This window comes from Mastomys coucha, chromosome X (assembly GCF_008632895.1).
Source record: "Mastomys coucha isolate ucsf_1 chromosome X, UCSF_Mcou_1, whole genome shotgun sequence".
Lineage (NCBI taxonomy): Eukaryota > Metazoa > Chordata > Mammalia > Rodentia > Muridae > Mastomys > Mastomys coucha.
The window spans coordinates 109,007,570-109,013,246 of NC_045030.1; positions in this window are offsets into that span (position 1 = coordinate 109,007,570).

The following is a 5,677-nucleotide window of genomic DNA, read 5'->3' on the forward strand; positions in this document are numbered from 1 at the left end:
GAGGCAGGATCAAGGCAATTTTAGCTCGGCACATATACTGTATGGGAATCATAGCGGTGCGTAAACTAAGGATCTGAAATTCACACTGACTCTGTCTTTCTTGACTCAATGGGCCAAGCATACTAGACTAAGGCGTGTCTCTGGCAGAGATACAGCCACAAGGTATGTGTCTCTGTCTGGGTAGACTTCATAATCAGTGGAATAGATTTCTCTAGCACCATCTTTCTACACAGAAATGTCAAGATATGTCCATGAAACCTGTAAAGTCTGGAAGCTGCCACGATTCTCTGGAAGCAGTAGAGGAACTTCTGACAGCCTGACGCCGAAACGGGGCGGCTGGAGCCAAGAGCACATGTACGGGGCCCAAACAAGCGAATCTATGTCTACATAAGATTTCACAGTTGTAAATCTTCTGTTAGAGCTCTGGAGTCGGTTGCCCAGGGAACAGGTCTCAAGATAATGTAAATAAGTCTTTTGAAGACTCTGGTAGATGAAATAACTTTTGAAATGTTGGAATCTTGGTGGTATGTCAGCGACTTCGGGATGTCGCCTGTTTTCAGAATGTAAACATTGAAACGACAGTGAAACTTTGTTCTGGATGAGTCAAGCTTTACTTTCCGCCTGCTTTATCGGGAGTAAGTAGAATTTCAAATCAAACGGGAAAAACACGTTCAAAACTGGCAGGAAAAGCCTGTCAGCCTAGAACAAACTGAACGAAAGACAGAAGGAAGAAGAAAAACTTTCTGAGCTTTCTTGTTAGGACAGCAGCTGTTCTGAATCGAACCGGTGAACAGGTAAAATACCTGGGGCAAAACCCTTCCCCCAAACTACGTCAGTGTAACAGTCCAATCAGTAACTTCCTTCTTGCTCAATGGGGGTAGAGCTTCTAAATGTAGCCGGTTCTGTTCAACAGTGGACAGCGCTGCATTACTGTCCGGGCTTTGGGGAGAGAGTCTACACAAAACTACTTGCAAACCAAATCCTGGAACCATCAAAAATATCACTACCATGATTGAGTAGATTTCATCACTTGGAAGAAGGGATGGTTCAATATACAGAAATCCATCAATGGAAGCCACCATATAAACAAACTGAAAGAAAAAAAATCACATAATCATCTCATGAGATGCTGAAAAAGCCTTCAACAAAATCCAACACCCATGTTAAAAGTATTAGAGAAATCATGGATATAAGGCACATAACTAAACATAATCAAAGCAATATATAGCAAGCCAATAGCCAGTATCTAACTAAATGAAGAGAAACTGAAAGCAATTTCATTAGAATTAGGGGCAAGACAAGGAGGCCCACTCTCTCCCTATCTCTTCATTATAATACTTGAAGTTCTAACAAATGCAATAAAGGAGATTAAGGTAACACAAATTGAAAAGGAAGAAGTCAAAGTATTGCTACTTGGGGATGATATGACAATATACATAATCGACCCTAAAAATTCTATCAGAGACCTCTTATACCTAACACACAACTTCAACAAAGTGGCTGAATATAAAATTAATTCAGAACATTAGCCTATGGGAAGAGAAAGAAATTACAGTAACAACACGTTTTACAACAGTCATGAATAATATAGAATATCTTGGTATAACCCTAAGCAAGCAGGTGAAAAATCTGTATGCTAAGAAAGAAAATGAAGAAGATATCAGAAGATGAAAAGATATCCCATAGTCATGGATTTATAGGATTAACAGTGAAAATGGTCATCTTACCAAATGCAGTCTACAGATTCAGTGCAATCCCCAACAAATTTCCAACACATTTTGATAGATCTCATAAAATTATTTCTCAACTTCACATGGAAAAGCAAAAAAACTAAGGATTGTAAAAACAATCTTGAATAATAAAAGAAGTTCTGTTCTTGATCTTAGGGCATAAGCTACTGGTGTTCTGGTCAGAAAATTTTCCTCTGTGACTATGTACTCGAGGTTCTTTCCCATTTTTTTTCTATTAGTTTCAGTGTATCTGGTTTGATGTGAAGGTCCCTGATCTACTTGGACTTGAGCTTTGTAGAAGGAGATAGGAATGGAACAATTTGCATTTTCTACATGCTGACTGTCAGTTGGGCCAGCACCATCTGTTGAAAATCCTGTCTTTTTTTTCCACTGTGTGGTTTTAGCTCCTTTGTCAAAGATTAAGTGACCATAGGTGCGTGGGTTCATTTCTGGGTCTTCAATTATGTTCCATTGATCTACCTGCCTGTCACTGTACCAATACTATGCAGTTTTTTTTTTCACAATTGCTATGTAGTACAGCTTAAGGTCCAGGATTGTGACTCCACCAGAGGTTCCCTTTATTGTTGAGAATAGTTTTCCCTACTCTAGGGTACAACCACTCTGGAAATCAGTTTGGTGGTTCCTTTGGAAATTGGACATAGTACTACAAGAGGACCCAGCTATACCACTCCTAGGCATATACCTAGAAGATGCTTCAACATGTAATAAGGACACATGTTCCACCATGTTTATAGCAGCCTTATTTATAATAGCCAGAAGCTGGAAACAACCCAGATGTCCCTCAACAGAGAAATGGATTCAGAAAATGTGGTACATCTACACAATGGAGTACTACTCGGCTATTAGAAACAATGAATTTTTGAAATTCTTGGGAAAATGGATGGATCTGGAGAATATCATCCTGAGTGAGGTAACCCAATCACAAAAGAATACACATTGTATGCACTCTCTGATAAGTGGATATTATTAGCCCAGAAGCTCGGAATCCCCAAAATACAATCCACAAATCACAAGAAACTCAAGAAGAAGGAAGACCAAAGTGTAGATACTTTGTTCCTTCTTAAAAGGGGGAACAAAATACCCATGGAAGGAGTTGCAGAGACAAACTATGGAGCAGAGACTGAAGGAAGGACAATCCAGAGACTGTTCCACTTGGGAATCCTTCCTGTATTCAATCACCATACCCAGACACTATTGTAGATGCCAGCAAGTGCTAGATGACAGGAGTTTGATATAGCTGTCTCCTGAGAGGCTCTAACAGTGTCGACTAATACAGAAGTAGAGGCTCAGAGCCATCCATTGGACTAAGTACAGGGTCCCCAGTGAAGGAGCTAGAGAAAGGACCCAAGGAGCTGAAGGGTTTGCAGACCCTTAGGATGAACAACAATATGATCTAACTAGTACCCTCAGAGCTCCCAGGGATTAACCCACCAACCAAAGAGTACACATGGTGGGACTTATGGCTCCAGAAGCATATGTATAGCAGAGGGTGGCCTAGTCATTCATCAATGGGAGAAGAGGCCTTTGGCCCTGTGAAGGTTCAATGCCCCAGTGTAGGGGAATGCCAGGACAGGGAAGTGGAAGAGGGTGGGTTGGTGAGCAGAGGGATGGGGAGGGAACTGGGTTTTTTTCTTTTCTTTTCTTTTCCTTTCTTTTCTTTTCTTTTCTTTTCTTTTCTCTTCTTTTCTTTTTTTCTTGGAGGGGAATCTGGGAAAGGAGATATCATATGACATGTAAATGAAAAATATCTAATAAAGCAAAAAGAAAAAAAAGAACTTTTTTTGTATCATAGCTGTAGATTTGTGGGAAACTGTGATTGGGGTGCATGAAAACAATTTTGCTAGCTCATTGATCTTAGCACCTCTGGATAAATTGATAAAGGAAAGGAAAGAGCTTCATAGTAAAATGGACCTGCTCCAGATGCGAATAAACAATCTAAGTGTGCCCTTGCAGAGAATCTCCTCTCCAGCAGTCACAGAGCTCAGGTTGCCTATTAAGTTTACAACAAGATGTCTGAAGTGACCAAGAAATGATACTTCTATTTTCACAGTACCACTTTCTATATTTGTTGCATCTTCAAGCTGGGCATAGTCAATGAATATACAAATAACTGTCATTTGGTACAACTTTAGTCTTCACCATTGGCAATAGAAAACAATGGAAATGAAACTCCTTTTGTGCTAATATGAGCCATGTAACCAACAATTTATTATATCATGAGAAGAAAAAAATTGATATTACACATTCTTTTCCTTCATCCTATAGAAATTTAATGAATTCAAATGTAAACATTATCATTTTTCTCTATAAGTTTTAGATTCAGAGCTAAATAGTAGTAATAGTTATTTTTTTAAAAAACTTAAAGGATTTAAGGTAACTTTAAATGCATTCCTTGGAAATCTTTCTATACTGCTCTGACAATTTCATAAATATGAATGATAGGTAAGTGGATTCTGGCATGTTATGTAAGCTAAGGGCTAAATGCAAGCTTAACGCCCTTTTGATAAGGTAACTGCATCAAGTGATAAAGGTTATTTATACATAGAAGCTTGATAAAACCTGAGCACAGACTGGAACTGGTGATTTGAGCCTTTTATCAAAGATTTTTAATGCAAGTAGTATGAAATGCATCATGAATCTTCTTCATAATTTTAATATTTTCAGCTACTTCTAGAGTGTCATTTTCTATTAATTTTAATAATTTTTTTTTCATTTCTTCTGATTCTTTTGCTTCCATTCCCCCTAGGTCTTGCATTCCAAACCAACTTCGATTAAATACACATATTTTCCTGCTACCATATGTTTATTCATATTGTTCCTTAGAAGAAGTTGAAAATTCTCTTCTTAGGTCTCTCAAAAATGAATTTACTATGAAGGTTTATTATTAAGTTTATAATTCTGTCACACCCACAAAAAGATAAAATTATTAAAATATTTATATTCTGATAAAGGGAGGTTAAAAAGTATACAACATACAGTTTGCTAATAAGTACAATAATGTAAATCCAGGTCTATGTCAGGAAGGAAAAACTCAACACTTCTGACTATCTCGTTCTAGAGAAAATTATTAGATAAATTTCTGACAGTTATCTTGTTAAAATAAGTAGGCACAAAGACTTTCATTAAAATATGATATACATCTGAAGTAAATTGTTAGTTGTTTACTTCCTGTAGAAAATTAACTCATTTCCTTTTGGTTTTTAAATATTCCATGCTGTGTTCACTAAATTATGTCCCCTGAACATGTGACTCTATCAGAAGTTGGAAATATCAACATTGAGTATGGTATATATGGAGCAATCTATTACAATTTAAATGTGGACCATGGGAGAGCAGATGTTGAAGATATCAGTCAATTTCTTAAATTATTCATGTTTGCTTTCAGAATTCCATGAAACCATAATTGCCCCTTCTTGGAATCATACTGCTTTAGATCAAAGGAATTTAGGATTTTCTAAATAAACTAATCTATCTAGTGGAGAATTAACGAACAAACAGAAATAATATAAAATTTTGTCTTTCCTAAAACAAATTGACAGAAACATTTTCACTATTGTTTTCTTTTTTATGTTTGTAGAACATGATTTTAATATTTTCAACTGTTAATATTCAACAAACAGAATAGTTATTTTAAGATATATTTTGTTGTTATGTCTCCCTTTTCATTTCCGATTTTATTAATTAGGATACTGTCTCTGTGCCCTCTGGTTAGTCTGGCTAAAGGTTTATCTATCTTGTTGATTTTCTCAAAGAACCAGCTCCTGGTTTTTTTGAGTCTTCGTATAGTTCTTTTTGTTTCTATTAGGTTTGATTATTTTCTACCATCTACTCCTCTTGGATGTATTTGCTTCTTTTTGTTCTTTTCAGAGCTTTCGGGTGTGCTGTCAAGCTTCTAGTGTAAGCTCTCTTCAGTTTCTTTTTTTTTT